The following is a 17229-nucleotide window of genomic DNA, read 5'->3' on the forward strand; positions in this document are numbered from 1 at the left end:
GTTTCACAGTTTTGACTCTACTATACAATGCTGTGCAGCGTCGGCTCTGCTATGCGGCAGGAAGTTGCGTCAGAGGGAGAATCGTCTAAGGCATGACAGCGTTTTGGATGAGGGAGGAGGGAGTTGTGGTTGAAGGATGACGATGATTGGTGTGAGGGAGGAGGCGGGACGCCGTTTCACCTGATGGAGGATGGAGTTGTGGCTGACAATTCACGGTGATTGAGCCAAGGGAGGAGACGGGACTCCGTTTCACCTGATGGAGGACGGAGTTACAGCTGACAACTGGCGATGTCCTAAAATGGACACTTTACGTTTGGATTAAAGTGATATTACCAACTTGGAATAGCTAGGATATATATGATCATTGTACAATCAGTGGTAGTCTAACCACCACCAATCCTAGAAGAAAAATAGCCGCAGTTCTTGTTGAGCACAATGTCCCATTCCCTGGCTTTCTCACTGTAGCTTTGCCCCAATCCATTACTGAGCAATGGCTAGGGGCTAGGTTCACATCAGCGTTTGGAGCTCCATTAGCTGATTCCGTTTTTATGATAGGACTTTAGCAGAGAAAAAAACCCTGCATGGCAGATTTTCTTCTCCGATAAAATCATGCACAATAGAGCGTATCTAACGGAACCCTGAAGGACAGGGTTCCGTTAGGACCTGTCAGGTTCCATTGATGTCCGCTGTCACATTCTCCATCCCAGCCCCGTTATCATCTGTTGTAATGGATCTCCACAACGCTGATGTCAACCTAGCCCAAGGTTCAGGTGAAGACATGATGGTTTGATAGTAATACCTTTGGTGGTGATAGTATCTCTCTAGTAAGAACACAGTGGCCCGTCCATGTTGCCACATTGAAAGGACAACCATTTATTTTTCTTGGTTGCCCTGGTCACACAAACAGGGTGCATCTTCTTACTACAAGTATAGATTCACTTCACAGAATAGCAATAACTTTTTGTAATACTTGGGTCACCTAGCTCCTTCAGTGACCTATTAGGGAGCAATGTAGCACCCCAGCACTGCCCATGGTCTTGGGCTGCAGAATCTCTAAACAGTTATAATCAGGGGTCAAGTCCTGGGAAAAAAAAGTGTTGGAACTTACTCAAGATTTCCACTCAAAAGCTGGTTCTGCAGGACTTCTACTAATGGATACAGTGTTCCTGCTGTGAAAAAACTGCAGGAACTCTGTTCCCATGCGTTCTTGAAGCCCTGGTTATGATGCTTTGCCACTTATCTACAGTCAGAATTAACAGGTGTCTTTTCTTGTTGCTGGGTCATCATTATAGGGCCATCAGGGCTACAGCCATTATGAACATGAGACAGTTTAGTAACTGGAATACAATACACATATGTTAGAACTAATGTATGAAAGCTGGTAGCTTAACTATTATTCCACACTAGAATACAAACGAGAAAAAAAAAAACAATGCTTGAAAAACGTTGCTTTTCTTGGCAAGTCTGGTATCAGTATTCTGAGCACAATCATTTCCCTTTGATGATATAATTTGGGTGGAGTGGGGTTTGGAATGTCAGCCCAGTTATGTCAAGCTTAATCTTCTGTTCCACATTCCCCACTGTGTGTTGCTTTTGAAAACAGGAGTTCGAGATTTTCCATTTCTGTAGCATTCCTTAAAGTGATTTTCATATAATGTTAATAAAGAAGGCTCCATATATTAATGTGACAGTGTGGAGCACCTTGTGTTGTTGCAGCAGATCATTGAATTGCTGAACAGTGAGTAAAGGATGAATCAGTATTTTTCTGAAAAGAGATCAGGCTTAAAGCCTACGTATACTGGAATACATCTGACTTTCCATAATGTATATGACCACACAGATTAAGCCACATTGTGTGCAGGTACGATGGTTACTGTGCACACAGAGGGAGATTTATCAAGCTGTTCCCATCATTTTTTGGGGCTGTAAAAAGGCACAATTTATTGATTTTGCTAATTTTTTGCACCTTTTTGAAATACCGTATTTTTCGCCCTATAGGACGCACCGGCATATAAGACGCACCCAATTTTAAAGGTGCAAAATCTAGAAAAAAAAGATTCTGAACCCAACAATGATCTTCAACCTGTGGACCTCCCAAATATTGCAAAACTACAACCCCCAGCATGCCCGGACAGCCGTTGGCTGTCCGGGCATGCTGGGAGTTGTAGCTTTGCAACATCTGGAGGTCCGCAGGTTGAAGACCACTGGTATATGAGGTAATACTCACATGTCTACGCCGCTCCGGACCCGTCACCGCTGCCCTGGATGTCGCTCCATCGCTGTCACCGCGTCCCCGTGGTGTCCCCGACGCTCCGGACGTCATCTTCCGTGGGATCCACGCTCTCCGTCATCACGTCGCTACGCACGCCGCTCCTATTGGATGACGGGGCCGCGTGCGCTACGACGTGATGACGTCGAAGGAGAACACCGGCCATGCAGGGGATCCCAGCACGGAGCAGACACCGAGGAGGCAGGTAAGGTCCCTCCCGTTGTCCTGTAAGCTGTTCGGGACGGCACGATTTCACCGCGGTGGTCCCGAACAGCCCGACTGAGCAGCCGGGTTAGTGTCACCTTCCCTTCAGACGCGGCGGTCAGCTTTGATCGCCGCGTTTGAAGGGTTAATACAGGACATCACCGCGATTGGTGATGTCCTGTATTAGCCTCGGGTCCCAGGCGTTGATGGCCGCAGGGACTGCCGCCATAGGTGTGTGTATTCGCCGTATAAGACGCACCAACTTTTTCCCCCAAAAAAGAAGAAAAAGTGCGTCTTATACGGCGAAAAATACGGTAGATGTTTTTGGAAAAACTGGCTGTGGATTGCAGGGCTGTGCAGTTGCCCATGCAGTGGACAGTAATTATTAACTGCGCCTTTGTTATAAAAGCGCAATTAATCACCAAGCAGGGTTGTGTGACAGAATAGTTTTTTTTAAAAAGAGCAATACATTATTATGAAGTGCAGTGTATTTGGACAGATTAGTACATACAATTTGAACAAGCTAGTATTGTCATGCTGTTTTAGATTTCCCATTTGGCAACAGCTGGAGACACCATTGCTGTCGTATTTTCTAACAACCAGCTGGAGAAAGTATTCCAGCATTTGGGTTGCTCCATGAGCCAAATCGCCTTAAATTGTCACTCACCTAATAGACCAGGGAGCAGTAAAAAAAAAACCTAGTCACAATGGCCTAGGTGCTGAAAACACTGCGGGGGAGACAGCTTGGTAACAGGTGAGCTGCGTGTAGTCTTCAGGTTGGTGCATGTGTCTTAGCAGACAGACGAGACAGCTCTCTGTTATTCCAACTTGGGGCATGCTAATTCTGTTGCACTCGCCAGGTTGTTATGTTATTGATCAATTTTCGATAATGCATAAGTGCAGCAAAGTTACATCTAATGGTAATTTTCAGTAAATACTAGGAACATGCAAAGTGATTCAACTGCAGCAGATTTTTTCAGTCAGTCGGTTTTAGCATCTTGAGTAGTGTCTTTGTTATAATGCGCATTTTTTGCCTAAATCAGGAGTGAATCCAAAAAGAGGATGAATTGTTTCTCTATTCTTTTCCTCAGTTTAGAATCTATTCCTGGTTTTAGCTTTAACTGCATCTGTCACATACTAAATACTTGTTAAGTTGGAGTAGGGCTTCACAAGTATAATCCGGACATACTTTTGTTCAGCAGGTACTTTTCATCCATAAAAAAAAGGTTTTGTAAGTTGTCTGGGAGTCTAAAGCTCTGGTGAATGCCATGCCTCTAAGTCAGACCTGGGCATTGTACAGGCCGACAGTCAGCGCGGGCCAATCAGAGCCAATCAAAGGGCCGTATGTGGCCCGCGGGCCGTACAATGCCCAGGTCTGCTCTAAGTGGAAATGTCCAAATTGGGCCCAAAGTGTCAATATTTTGTGTGGCCACCATTATTTTCCAGCACTGCCTTAAGCCACTTGGGCATGGAGTTCACCAGAGCTTCACAGGTTACCACTGGAGTCTTTTTCCACTCCTCCATAACAGCTTCACAGAACTGGTGTATGCTAGAGACCTTTCACTTCACAAGCAATTTTATGCAGTGTGTGGTGTATTGAATGAGCACTTCCATGCTGACCCCCCAACCCTTCAACCTCTGCAGCAATTCTGACAGCGCTTCTCACATGTCTATTTCCCAAGGACAACCTCTGGATATAATGCTAAGCATGTGCATTTAACTCCTGTGGCCAACCATGGTGAGGCCAGTTCTGAGTGGAATCTGTCTTGTTAAACTGCTTTATGGTCTTGCCCACCGTGCTGCATCTCAGTTTCAGAGTCTTGGGGAGTTTAACAGCAGTAACACCAAATATAAGATGTTGTCACATGAAAAGATTTAATAAAAAATTTACAAAAATGTGAATGTTTAATTTGGTAGATAATATAAGGTATTATTGCTTTGCTCATTTACTACAAACCTTATAGTGATACTGTGCCTTTAAGACTAGTTATTAACATCATTTAACAGACACAAAGGTATCAGTTGCAGCCCTGCAGTGCTAAACAGAAAAGAAGTCGCTCTGTTTGAAACATTTGCATATAATACTTTGCATGGAGAACTGCTTCAAGCATGTACTTCGTTCCTTGTTTACGCTTCATTTATGTATTCCATACTAGTAATATGTGATGGAAATGTTTCTACCAGCATTAATTTAATAATCTGTATAAAAAAAAATGTATTTTAGTATTTTAATTAATTATCAGGTAAACTACTTATTGAGTAATCTGTGAAATGTCTATGTCCTAAGAAAGTTACCGAAAGGAAATCTTTCACAAGGAGAAAACTCTATTCATCTGTCACATAATACTGCCTCCATAGCCTAGCAGGGGTTAGTGTCCTCATGCCCAACATACCTTTTAAAATGTAATCTTGTGTCCTTATTCTCTAAAAAATAATGTTTATGCACAGTGACCGAAAGAGAGGTGTGGCCAGGGTACACTATGCCCCTGGCCTGCAACACCTCTCTTCACTACGACATGCCTCTTTGATTGACACACAGGGCTCATTTGCCAATAGCACCTTTATGGTGCCCTGGTATTTCTCATTCTTTATGTTTTGGAGTGTGGGACTAGAGCTTGGCTGTTTGCCAGTAGTACACAAATAGTTACTTCCTCCCTCAGTTGCCTTTCCAATCACAGCACAGCACGGAACATACTCCTCCCTGCTATGCCATGACATAGTGCTGGTGCACTGGACAGGCTGGTGCTGGGCTGATGATTTTTACAGTATACTACTATAGATGACATATTGAGGAAGAAAATGTTACTCTGCACTGGTTTTGCAAGATGCTATGTGAGATAAATGTAAAGAAACAACAGCAACACAGCATAGAAAGGATTACATTAAGCCTGTAGACTTAAAGAGTACCTGTTATAAGCCAAACTTATACTTCCGCTCTCCCTGTTCTATGCTGCGCTTAGATTCGGGAGCGGATGTAGAATTTGGAGCCAATCGATGAAGGCTGCTTCTGCATCCCCTCCTCTCTGTTTTGCACTACACATGGAACAATGAGAGGAGTAAGAGCAGATGGGATCTCCGTGCACATCGCTTGCCCTCGCCTGCTTGATTGACAGCCAAAAAGCGAAGTGCTGTGTTAAGATGAGATCCTGCCTGCACTTCCTGACTTGTGTCTCCTCCAGGCAGATGCAGGAGACAATCCTGCCGCAGCTGGGGAAAGGACTTCTGGCAGTACCAGGATAAGAACCCATGGTGGCCGAACTTTTATGGGTTAATTTAACCCATAAAGCTACCAAATTTATTTAAGAAGTATATTAAAAAGGTAATGCAAATATGCTGTTCTATAACATATTTTTTTTTTATCTAATGACAGGTATTATTTAAAGGAGATCTGTAGTGCTCTGAACTTTATCCCCTATCCGAAGGATCGCAGGTGGTCCGAACGCTGGGCCCCCCGTGATCTCCTGAATGGGGCCACGGCAATGTATAGGAAAGGGGGCGTTCTGTTCCCACATGCAGCCGGCACGCCCCTCCATGTATCTCTATGGGATTCATGGAGGGGCATGCGGGCTGCCACGTCATGCGGGGACGGAACGCCTCCTTTCCTGTACATTGCCACGGCCCCGTACAGGAGATCGCGGGGGGCCCCAGCATTCGGACCCCCCGCGATCTAAAATGTATCCCCTATCCTTCAGATAGGGAATAAAGTTCATAGCACCACAGATCTCCTTTAAGGGAAGGGGAAGGGAGATTAGATATAGGAGGTAAAGCTGTACACATACAGAATCAGTACAGTCCGACTGATGTGACCTCCCGCAATCTCCCGTACAGGGCCATGGCTACTTACCAGTCCTTGACACATTTTGGCCCCCAACTTCCTGGAAGAGATCAACTAACGGCCCATTCAGCTAATCGCAGGCTGAGGCAGGACATCACTGCAGCCAATGAATGGCTGAGTGGGCCGTTACTTGCTCCCATCTAGGAAGATGGGGGCCAGAGCGCGCTGAGGACAGGTAAGTAGCCGATGCCATATACAGGAGATTGTGGAGGGTCTGATTGCTGGGATAGGGGATAAGCGTCTGATGAGCTCTGGAGTGCCCCTTTAAGTGGTTTACAGAAATGTTAGGAATCACATTGAGGTGTACAGATGGGCCGCACACAATATCAGTGGGTTGGCTTGTCAGGCAAGATGAGAAGAGGCCAAGCACCCCGTGATGAGCTTATGTCATGAGCCGCACAGGATCCTAGGAAAGGCTTAAAACAACAGTAATTTATAGTGCAGAGGAATACTAAACCTAGGGGGGTGAGCATGAGAATAAATAAAAGGGGACGATCCATCTGACAGGTAAAATAAGTAAATATACAAAATATATAATATGGCATTGGGAAACAATATTTAAACATGAATAAAAAAATGGAATACCAAGAGTTACTTTCATGTATGTTAGGTTAGGTTCAATACTTAATTGAAGGGCTATTTTGTACAGTATAATGCTGTAAACCTCAATGACCCCATTAAAGGGTCACTAGGGTCAGGCATTGCTGTTATTATTGTTCTGCTACTCTAAGCAGAACAAAAGAAATGTATGGGAAAATTTATATATAATGTGTAAGTGTGTGGCGTGATCTCGTCTAAGAAAGCCCACCAGTGAGGGTATCGTTTTGGTGTACACCCTTAGTGTTGTACTCATCACGTTTGCTAGAAACAGCAATAGACTTTATATAGTTTCTCATGTGATAACATCTTGGGTTCGCTTTGTACTTTTCAGCAAGTCTCCATAAATTTACTGTTAATTAGATATCCTTTGATGTCTTAGCCAATTTCATAGTACATGAGAACTAAAGTACAGAAACATTTACTATTCAGTTTCATATATAACCTGTAACATATACAGTAGAGTTCCATTAAATAAATACTCTGGGTAAAATTGATACAATGTGTTGTGCCTAGTGCAGGGACAGAGGGGGTGGCACATCAGATAGGGACTCAAAGTACCCAAAAGAAAGATTCTGTATGTCTTTTACAGACCCTTAGGCCTACAGTTAGGCAAAATATAGTGCATCAGTTTTGCCTGGAATGTTCCTTTAATCCAAAACTTGATGGTCCTGAATTACCAGTCATTGAGTAAAAATATCTCAACTGCTAACTTGCCATAAGATAAGCTCATAGTCAGGCATTAACAATGGGGGGACCATCGGCAGCCACCACTTTGTCTACAGTTCCAATTTTAAGAACCTTTGCTGCGTCAGATACTGCATAAGGCAAAAGGGGACATTTAACCTAAAGCACCTAAAGCACATGACATGCTGACAGAGCAGAGAGTATAGTGAATAAATCTATAAGTAAATATCTTTGGCCTGAGTCGTCCAGGTTTCATCAGTTAACCTGTTGATACCAGTGATCCTTTTTCTGTGGGCCAATACTTTGAATAAATCAGTACTTTGGTGGTCTCAAGCTTTCTAGAATATGACCAGTATCAGCCTTACATCTGTATTTTTACTCTCTGTCCATCACACGCCATCAAGAAAGTTCTTCTCCAGAAGATGGAACTTTATTGATTTTCAGACATGGGAGTTACAGTTGGGAAGTACCAGCTAAATTGTTGGGTACATTTATTGAATCGTGGGTACGCAAAGATGTCAATCGGCCTTTTTTATTCAATAGGTACAAATCACATAAACAAGAGATAGACATCTAGCAATATATAGTAACATCTGTCATTACACATTCACTATACATTTTTGAATTCTTCAATAGTGCCAGTTTGAGCTAAATTTACTCTACTACAAACACCAGAAAGTGCAAGCTCCTTTGCATTTTAGGAGTAAATCCTGGCATCCTGTTTCCTCTTCCTGTTCATGAAATCCACCAAACGACTGTCTAGATGACTCAACAGGGATCGTTCTAAAATGTATACATCAAGAAACAAATCTGTGGGCTCCGTTACGTGAGAAGGCAAATATTACAGACTCGGCTTGTTTTCTTGGTTGTCCTATATGACCTAGTGTGTAGACAACAAAGTGTAATGCTAAATATAGAAAAAGCCAGGGGGCGTGCAGTTTCTCAGTGCTAAAGTATGTCTTAAAATGACTCTGTTTTACTCTCTGGGCTCTAGTGCCGCAGCTGCAGTGACAGAATTGTCATTGTCACTGGAAACTGTAATTTGTACTGACAAGGTTGCCATATGCAATTTAATACTCTTTCGTTTCTCTTTCTTTAGCTGCTGAAAACTACCCCTTTTTAAATAGTATGTTAAGCCATTAGCAAAACTACCAAACAGACACATGTTGCTGCTGATTTCATATTGATCAATGTGGTAGTAGAAATCACAATTCCTAAATTTGTTACCTATTAAATCTACTTTTATAAAACAATCAGATATGTCAGCATCTAACATATTTCCACAGCTCCAACACGGAGCTGAACATGGAATCAGATCTCTGGAAGCATGCATACTGTGTATTCCATAGTCTGGCGAGAGTATAGAGCTCGTGTATCTCCACCACTCCCATAGACAGCAAGTGCATGGAGCACGTGCCAACCTCACTGCTCCATGCACAGGGAGAGCCGGGGTCTCGTTCCGGAGATCACAGGGGGTTTCAGCAGTCGGATCGGCTGCAGTCAGACACTTATCCCCTATCCTGTCGATATGTTTTATAGTACTGGAGTACTCCTTTAAGTCTGACATTCTAATATGTAGTAGTATAATACTTTTAATACTTTTTAATAAAGAATATGTCAGCTAAGCTGGCAAGGATCTGACAATCAAGTGGAGAAAATAAATGAAAGGTCTCTAATTTTTAGACTCTGTACCTCACACTAGACAATCTAAGGTTGCGTCAGATTTTTTAAAGACTATTAGAAAATCTGATGCATGTTCAGATTGTCTAATGGGATCACTAAATTGCTACCAGACCTAGCTGGTAGAAACTAGCCTTGCCAGTTCTACTCAGGAGATCTAGCTGAGGTACTGCTGTCTGTGTGATCCAGAAGGAGGCCTGAGGCCTAGTCCAGCCTGCACGCTTCTACTTAATCCCTGCATCTGTAGAGAAAGTCAAAGCTGGAAAGAAGGACCTTAACCAGTGGGAATTCTAGCCAAGTCCAGTCCAAGCAAAGTCTGTCCAAGTCAAGTCTGTTAATAATCGTGGCTGCATCAGTCAAGTCAATAGTAACCATAAGTCCCAGCAAGCCGATAAGCTTCCTGAAGCTCACCCTGCACCTCCCCAGAACTGAACTGAGCTATAAAGACTGTAACACCTTGTCTACCTCAGTAAAAAGCCGTTGTTCCGTAACCTTGCATCAGAGTGATTATTTGCCCCGTCCCTGGCCCAGGAATCCTCGGCTATACCTCGGGTGGTGAATTAGGTAAACCATGCCCTAGCATCACAAACACAAAGGGTTAATGCTATCTGCCCTAAGGGCTAATAACATCTGCCCTTCCTACACCCTCACCACACCTGTATGTCTTGTAAAGGCAAGATATAAACTGTTGTTTTTTTGTTTTCAAATTAAAGTAAATGAATTCAATGGGTCATTGATGAGAGAAGAAAGTAACATTTGTCTTTGATATATAACAATCATTTTTTTTTCCTAGGACTTAGATATTCATGATTCTTTAGGACAGGGTCTGACTGGTTGGTGTCTGAGCCCTGGTACCACTGTACCACTAGTGTTTACCCTTAATTTTTTGACATTGGCACAGTAATGAAACAATGTAAGACTAAAGTCAGGGACTAAAGCATATGTCTGAAGTAATTCTTCGGCAACATGCAATATTTCCACCTATACTACCATGTTATAAACATTTTGGCCGACATTTATCATTGTCTTTAGACAGTTTTTTGTGTCTATAAAAGGAGCAAAAAAGGCACAAGCAGGGGTTTTTTGCACCTTTTGGTTTACACATTTCTGCTGATTTTGAGTTGCAATCCACAGATTTTGGCAATACACATGATATAGAAGGTTTTTATGAACTGCGCTTTTTTGTGAAAAGGCGCAAAAAAGGCACAAAGCCACTGAAAAGTCTCTAAGACTACACCAGCCCAGACTTAGCTTAGCTTTTTGGTGAATGTGAAGAGAGAAATTTCAGAAAATGTGACCTGCACAAAATTTATCAAAAGCTCTGTGACCAGTTAATAAATTTGATGCTCCTACACATTATCAGCACACAAAAAAAAGTGTAGAAAAATGCTTCACTTACATCTACAATGATAAATGCTTCACTTACACCTACAATGATAAATGCTTCACTTACACCTACAATGATAAATGCCGGCCAAGTTTCACTATCTTAATCTTAGCTTTGACATTTGAGACAACAATTGAAACTAAATGTTGAACATAATTCTGGGTATTGACCATTTGGTAATCTGTGAACACTGTGAACTGCTCCATGTTGCAGTAAAAAGCTTAAAAATATAGGCCGGCATTTATCATTGTAGGTGTAAGTGAAGCATTTTTCTACACCTTTTTTGTGTGTGCTGATAATGTGTAGGAACACCACATTTATTTAATAGTCACAGAGCATTTGATAAATTTTGTGCAGGTCACATTTTCTGAAATTTCTTTCTTCACATACACTAAAAAGCTAAGCTAAGTCTGGGCTGGTGTAGTTTTAGAGACTTTTCAGTGGCTTTGCGCCTTTTTTGCGTCTTTTCACAAAAAGGTGCAGTTCATAAAACCCTTCTATATCATTTTTTTTTCCAAAATCAGTGGATTGCAACTCCAAATCAGCAGAACTGTGTAAAGCAAAAGGTGCAAATAAACCCTGCTTGCGCTTTTTTTGCGCCTTTTCTAAACACAAAAAACTGTCTAAAGACAATGGTAAATGTTGGCCATAGAGCTTCTAATATGGCCTCTCTAGGTTCACACCTATCTGAAGAAAATTGGTCAGGAAAATAGGATGAAGGCATATACCATGGCATGACCCCACTGGAACTATTCATTTCAACATGTTGAACATGAAAACATTTTTAAGACCATTTAAATGGGTTATCCACTCTTTAAAATTGACATCATGCATCATCATCTAACTTTTAGTCCAGGCATAGGCAACCTTCGGCACTGCAGATGTTTTGGACTCATCTCCCATGATGCTTTTACAGCCAAAATGCTGCAAAAGCATCATGGGAGATGTAGTCCAAAACATCTGCAGTGCTGAAGGTTGCCTATGCCTGTTTTAGTCCATAAAACAGTTTGAACACAATGGCCACTTAAGGTAATTTTTGGAAAACTCTTACTGAAGACCCCTTTTACACATGGACTTTTGATTGTATCCTTTGGAGTGTATCCTAGGCTGAAGATAAAGCATGTATTATAGGCCGCACTCTGGAGAGACGCTAACAAAATAAAATGCAAGTAAGCATTTCAGATGGAGAAAGAAGTCTGTGTTTTTCTCATTAAAAATGTATAATGATTGCACCTGCTCACAGCTGTGTGCTCTCAGCCATTACGGTATGCTTGAAAGATTATTTGGAGGGCAAGCTGACAAATAGGGTGTGTGTATGTCTGTCTTTTTATATGCATGTGTATTTTATATGATTTATACATGTCACTTATTTGGTATAATCAAATAATTGCAGCCTTTACCACACAATTGGCTGGGGTGGCGATCACACCACGTATGAAAACTGTTTATTTTTATTTGCCGGGAACCTGTCTCATTATGTAAGATAAGTGAATGCTCTTCAGCTTTACACCCTCTTTCTGCTGAGTCACCATGAAAACACGTCCTACCAGTACTACGAATTTGGAGAAGATCTTTTTTGGAAATTTGGAATACCTAGAAAAAATTAATAAATGTGATAGTAAGGAAACTGTATATGGGTGGTGAAGAAAAATAACAGCAGCAATAGGGATCTGTGCACTTGTCTTCCAATAGTTAAAGGGGTATTCCAGGAAAAAATGTTTTTATATATATCAACTGGCTCCAGAAAGTTAATCAAATTTGTAAATTATACAAAAATACAAATGTGTGTGCAGCTCAGAAACCAAAAATCCGAGGATATAGCTGGTTATATGCCGAAACCCAACGGCCAGAGGTGAAATATGTAGGAAAAAATTGGATAACCAATCCTTCAAGGATTCTACCCCAAAAAAGGTACACAATGATATTTAAATCAAATATTGTAGGAATACTTCAATTATGATTAATTATTTTTATTATTAAACATTTATAAAACAATATAATAAAAATAATAATAATATCCTGGCACAGATATATAAAAAAGGTGAGAATCCACTGGGCCCTAGTGCTATTAATCACCAAAAACTTTATATGGTATATGATAGAGATTGCTATATATCCCAGTCTGGAAAAATATGTTCAAAAGTCCTTTCCAATATGGCTAATAAAAAAAGAGCTTTTGCATTGGATATTGTAGCAAGTAAAAGATGTTATGATAAATAATGTAACATGGATATTGTTACTTGTTGCAGTCCTTGAACTGTAATAGTCTTTTAGATGAGCCGTATAGAACACTGCTGGTACAATATATCTCACCCGCTCCTGGTAGATGTTGTCCTCTCCGCTCACCACTCGCCGGCAGCACTGGCACAGGGCTGGCACTGATGGTAGGATGGACCTGTGCAGGGGTGCGTTTGGCACAACGTCCCCAATAGCCTCCGTACTGCTCCTGTGTTGTTACTTACAGGGCGGGCACAGCGTTGGCGTCCCTCGTGGTGGATGTGATGGAGTCTCAGGGCGGATGGATAGATGGATCTCTCCTGGCAGGTTCGGGCTGAGGCAAAACACAGTGAAGATCCGGACCTGACCGTGGCTGCAGTGGTTGCCGATTTCAATGGATGGTAAAATACGGTGCCAGGTTCACACCATGAGTATATTGCAAGGTGCGATAATTGATATAACTTTGTCCTAGACGCGTTTCAGGGTTCTTCTGCTATATATCGCACGACCCTTTCTTCCGTAGGAATTCAGATAAATGTACATTCATATATTTGATTTAAATATCATTGTGTAACTTTTTTGGGGTAAAATCCTTGAAGGATTGGTTATACAATTTATTCCTACAAATTTGTAAATTACTTCTATTAAAAAATCTTAATCCTTTCAGTACTTATGAGCTTCTGAAGTTAAGGTTGTTCTTTTCTGTCTAAGTGTTCTCTGATGACACGTGTCTTGGGAACCGCCCAGTTTAGAAGAGGTTTGCTATGGGGATTTGCTTCTAAACTGGGCGTTTCCCGAGACAGGTGTCATCGGAGAGCACTTAGACAGAAAAGAACAACCTTAACTTCAGAAGCTCATAAGTACTGAAAGGATTAAGATTTTTTAATAGAAGTAATTTACAAATCTGTTTAACTTTCTGGAGCCAGTTGATATATATTAAAAAGTTTTTCCTGGAATACCCCTTTAAGTTTTTACAATTAACCAAAATGATTACAGATTGATATATTTTTTTTATTTATATTTAAATGAGAAAACTTTCGGGTGACTACAATTTAACGGAAGACTGTGGATGGAAACTGTACTAAAAGGACAAATATAAACTTGTTTTCTGTATTGTATCTTCTAGGTCTTCGTTATTCAGTTGTAGTTTAAAATGTTTAGTAAAACAGCATGTACATTTTTGTATGCTTTCACAATAAAAATCCCAAGATCCAAAGTAATCTCATATCCACAAGGAAGCCCAATAGAAAATGAATGGAGCACTTGTCCGCCTCTCCATTCATTTAGAGAACAATTGTCCTTTGTTTTTGGGATCAGAGGGGGCCCCAGAAGTTGCACCCCATGGATAAGCTAGTAATCCCTTATTAATAACCTAAAATCTTGGGATAGCATACATTGTAAAGCATTTCAATTGAATTTTCAATAAGCAAATCCATGCAATACATATAACGTAAGCCTGCACCTTTCGTTTCCTTTTGCTCTCTTAGGTCTCATGCACATTGCTCATACAGTTTTATGGCTCCATTCAAGTTGGAGGTTGAACAGTGTCATAATATGGTGCCCATAGACTACTTTGGAATCCTATTATGTCTAACAGAATAAACATTATGTCATGCTCAAACAACTGCTATGTTATAGAAATATTCTCCCATAGAAACAATAAATCTATGGGAATATAACCTTATTAAACACCATACTACAGCACGCAAAGTGCCCAAAGCTCCATAGTACAAACAGAGCCACTGGAATTTTGCTTACTTATCTGATCATTTTTTTTATCTGCATACCTTAAAGTGGTTATCAACTCTTTAATGTTGATGACATCGGCCATATACTAGATTGTCAGTGGTGTGACTCCTGAGCAGCTATTATTTTTTGTTGCTGCAAAGTACCAAGTATGCAAACCAGACTACAATGCAGTATCTTGAACCTCAGCTACAATGAATATGGTGTTTGCAAGTGCAAATGAGCGTTGGCCAACTGCTTTGTGCACAGGAAGATTGGGAAGCAGTTCTGGAGATCACAAGAGGTCCCAGCGGTTGGACTCCCCTCACCCAGACACATATGCACTATCCTGTGGATAGTGGATAATATGTCAAATGCTGAATAACTCTTTTTAATAAACTAAATATTTTAAAAAACTGTTGATTGTAAGTTATTATAGGGATTTTTTTTTACTGATCTGGCATTTGGCTTGAATGGTTGTATAGTTGTATATGAGCCAAATGTGTGATAGATAAGTTGTGTATTTGCAGCTCAGGAATACAGCCAGGATTACTCCAACTCAGACCAAAACACCTCTGTATTAGACCCTTCACTAACTCCAGAATGTTTTCTTTTTTTATTTTATTAGAAGAGCTTTAAAAAGAATGAGATAGAGGGAGCTGGCATATCACATCCACTTGCCAATCCGCTCTAAATAACGGATCGACAACCACTGTGCCGGTCCCTACCTGAGCTAAAGTGCAATGGGCGTAAAACAAATAGTAAACATAGTCGGTCACAGGCCAGAAACATAATGGGAAAAACACCAAACATGCAGATATACCAGACAGAATATATACAGGCTAACAGGGCAGAATATCGTGTACTAACAAACAATTCAAAAACCGGAATCCAGATAAATGGCAGATATAAATAAATGAACAAGACTAGGTATGAAATTAGTATACAGCAGAATCCAGGAAATACAGGGTATTCACAGAAGAACTGAATGTTAAACACTAAACTAATCAGGAACATAGACACTGTTCACACTGGACTAATAACTAACATAAACAGATTAATTTCAGAGGACACAGATCAGTGAGTAAGCACAGAGGACACTATAGACCAATGGTAAAGTACAGAGGAAACACTAGATCAGTGATCATGAACTCTATGATCATTGCATGTACTATAAACTCTAAAGAAAAGTAAAGTAAATAACTCTGGACACATACAAAGAACAAACTAGACACCCCACTCCACAAAAGGAGTAGACAGCAATAAAAAGTCCAGATAGACTACGAGCCAGCGGGCACACTTCACTGTGTGATCAGGATACTGACCTAGGAGGAAAAAATACATAAAACACAGAACATTAGACTGAGAAAAGGAGCCCGAACAGACTCCACAAAACCAAACAACATGAAGGAACCAGGACACCAGAACAGGAAATATACAAACGACACTCACAGTGTGAACACAGACTAATATACAAGGCTAAAGCAAAATGGACATACATAATCCTAACAACTGACAAATGTACTACAGGCTAAAATCTATGATAAACAGGACTATTAACCATAGTTAAAAACTCAGAAATATTACAATATAAATACAAGGTGCACGATTTACCAGGTGCTGGTACCGTCAAAATCGCACGAATCACCAGCAACCAGAGTGCAGCAGAGCTTGGGTATAAATAGCAAACTGCTCAGACAAAAACTTGATTCTGAACAGACCTCAAGATAGAAAAACAGTATTAGTACTATATTAGTATTATACTGAGCTTCTGAAGAAAGGACCTACGGAGGTCCTGAAACGCGTCGAGCCATACTACTATATACCACCACTATCTCTAATATTGAGATACATCTATAGTCTGAATTTTATTTATCCAGCTTTGTTACCTGATCTGCCAATGAATCTGTGTCAGCGTGCGCTACCTCAAATACGAGGACGCCGCTGCGATCTGCTACTGCTATACCCATTGAAGCGCTATAGTCCACCTGACCGGAGCCCACCACCAGCTGCGCTGCGAATACAGGAGATGGCAGAGTCTCCAGCAGCGCCCTCCCCGCCAGGAGAACCAGTACGAGGATCTGGACTCACGCACACCACATGGTACCTTTGATCGCTGTATAACAGTGGACTACTATTGCAGTACAGCTAATGGACAATATTCCAAAGAGACTTTGCAATATTTATCCCCAGATTGGGGACTTTCAGACTTGTACCTGGACAATACTGACATAACCAAGTGGCTTCTCATATAGAGTTAAAGTCATATAGAGCACAAGTACTATATTGCGCACCATCATATCCAATTAAAGCCAAAGTACTTTTTTGCGAAACATTTATCCTGGTCGGACCTATTTTAGTGTTTGGCCACATACTTTTAAATGTGGTTTTACCTTTGTTTTATTCATTTTTATTATTAATAATATATTTGCCAACATATATACTGCACTATTGATATCATGTGTATCTGTTGGCTCACAAGGGCCCTGTGAGTCACAAACACATAACACTGAATATTTTAATACATTTATATTGATTCAATATTCATGACCCTGAGCCCCAATCTCTTTATTTAAATTGTTTAACTTTTAGAATTGCATTAATACTGAATTGTTAACTGCTAAGGGG

At 40.9% G+C, this 17229-nt stretch overlaps 1 protein-coding gene and 1 long non-coding RNA gene across 9 annotated transcripts in view; one reads left to right on the top strand and one right to left on the bottom strand.

The window, feature by feature from the left end:
* GAB3 (GRB2 associated binding protein 3) overlaps positions 1-17229 on the top strand; it is a 266527-nt gene that overhangs the window by 137304 nt on the left and 111994 nt on the right. Inside the window, exon 1 of one of the 5 annotated variants that reach the window (XM_056539103.1) lies at positions 669-770. The exons of the other annotated variants lie outside the window; for them this stretch is intronic. The gene's annotated coding sequence lies outside the window, so the exon portion shown is untranslated. Of the gene's footprint in view, positions 1-668; positions 771-17229 lie in introns of those variants that run through there. 5 annotated transcript variants of the gene reach the window in all.
* LOC130290902 (uncharacterized) overlaps positions 1-17229 on the bottom strand; it is a 176702-nt gene that overhangs the window by 67841 nt on the left and 91632 nt on the right. The gene's annotated exons all lie outside the window — the stretch shown is intronic.

Source organism: Hyla sarda, chromosome 9 (genome assembly GCF_029499605.1).
Source record: "Hyla sarda isolate aHylSar1 chromosome 9, aHylSar1.hap1, whole genome shotgun sequence".
NCBI classification, from domain to species: Eukaryota; Metazoa; Chordata; class Amphibia; order Anura; family Hylidae; genus Hyla; species Hyla sarda.